Here is a 1,469-nt window from a genome sequence, read left to right as displayed (position 1 = left end):
GTAGAGAGAAAATCCCGTAGATAACGCAAACACAATATGGAAGACTTGTGGGAGATGCGTACGGAAGTTGACGAACAGCGTCGGCGTCTGTAAGCGTGCTCGTATCTCAAAGCAAAAATTTGCTTCTCATTTTCAAATTTATCCAGACACGGTGCCATTCATTAATTTAAAACATTTTTAGACAAACATAAAGCACATTTTTACATATATTCTATATTTTTTTATCATTATTTATATTTAAAAAATTGATGCAATACTTTTGGCAGCGCTATTGAAAATACAACTGTTCGGGTCTTTCTTAATTTCTTATAGAAACCCGTGATGTTATGAGAAATTCTAACACTTTTGAGTGGCTTCAATGTCACCTTTTGGCCTGATAAAATACTTTCAAATGATATTTTGCTAATTTTGTTTTATCATCTCTACATTTACTTCAAACTAAAAAACCACTACTGCTTGCAGTGCTGTCTATTATATATTTTTTTCTCTTTCTTGTTCTACCTACTTTTCTTTCTAACCGTCCTTTACCTTTACTGTCTACCAGACAGAGTACTGCGTTCAGAAAACCCGTAAAGGATTTTATGTGTACGAAACTAGTGTTTTTAAAACCAATAAGTGGTATTTGTTTAAAGTGTAAAACTAAAGAGAATCAGTAGACACAAGGGGGATTGAAAATCACTGGAAAACACAGATCCCGTGTGTCACTGCTGCAGATGAAAACAGCTGGGGAGTCAAATTCCTCTGACACATTATCCCCAACCTCCACCTGTGACTCCACCTGGATTCTCCATCAGCTCTATTTACCCTGCATGGAGGGAGAGTCCCAGCAGCTCCTGCAGGAAGTGCTATTTCTAGCATATGGAAGGAGAAGAGAAGCCGTTGTGTCCTGTATATAGTTTTCAAGCTTAAATTTGAAGATTAATTTTTTAGTTTATTTCCAAAGTCATAGCTCAGGGTCAGCTTTACCTCGAGGTGAGGATTTATTTGGTTGCTCCAGGGCTATCAAGCTATCCTTTAGCTTTCCACTCTGTCATGTAGTTATCCTGTACATCATGCTAAGTATTTTAAATCCATCGGGTAAACGTTAAAGTGATTGTCTTCAACAATATTAATCAGTCAATCAATCCCTTTGCAATCCACTCGACAGTTGTCAGTCAGCCGTAGACCGACGTACTGCCCTGCGCTCGGCGTAAATTAAAACGTATATCGACTGCGTGTTAGAGCAGGGGTGTTCACTCTTTTTTGACTCGGGAGCTACAGTTTAAATAACCAGGCTGAAGTGATCTACCTACATTGACAACGTTAAATATATATATACATATATATATTTACATAGTCATATAAACTGAACATACTTTACATACACAGTACATGTTGAGGTACCGATTAAGTACACGTGTGTATGGTACTTTATTATTCCTGTCTTACAGTCCAAGGCCACTACTACACACTATAGAAATATATATATA

General features: G+C 37.1%; 1 protein-coding gene across 4 annotated transcripts in view; it reads left to right on the top strand.

Moving 5' to 3' along the window:
* diaph2 (diaphanous-related formin 2) overlaps window positions 1–1,469 on the top strand; it is a 443,473-nt gene that overhangs the window by 269,817 nt on the left and 172,187 nt on the right. The gene's annotated exons all lie outside the window — the stretch shown is intronic.

The sequence above is a fragment of the Cynoglossus semilaevis genome, chromosome 15 (assembly GCF_000523025.1).
Source record: "Cynoglossus semilaevis isolate Cse_v1.0 chromosome 15, Cse_v1.0, whole genome shotgun sequence".
NCBI lineage: Eukaryota > Metazoa > Chordata > Actinopteri > Pleuronectiformes > Cynoglossidae > Cynoglossus > Cynoglossus semilaevis.
Note: the sequence above shows the minus strand (reverse complement) of the source record. Positions and strands in the feature narration are given on the sequence as shown.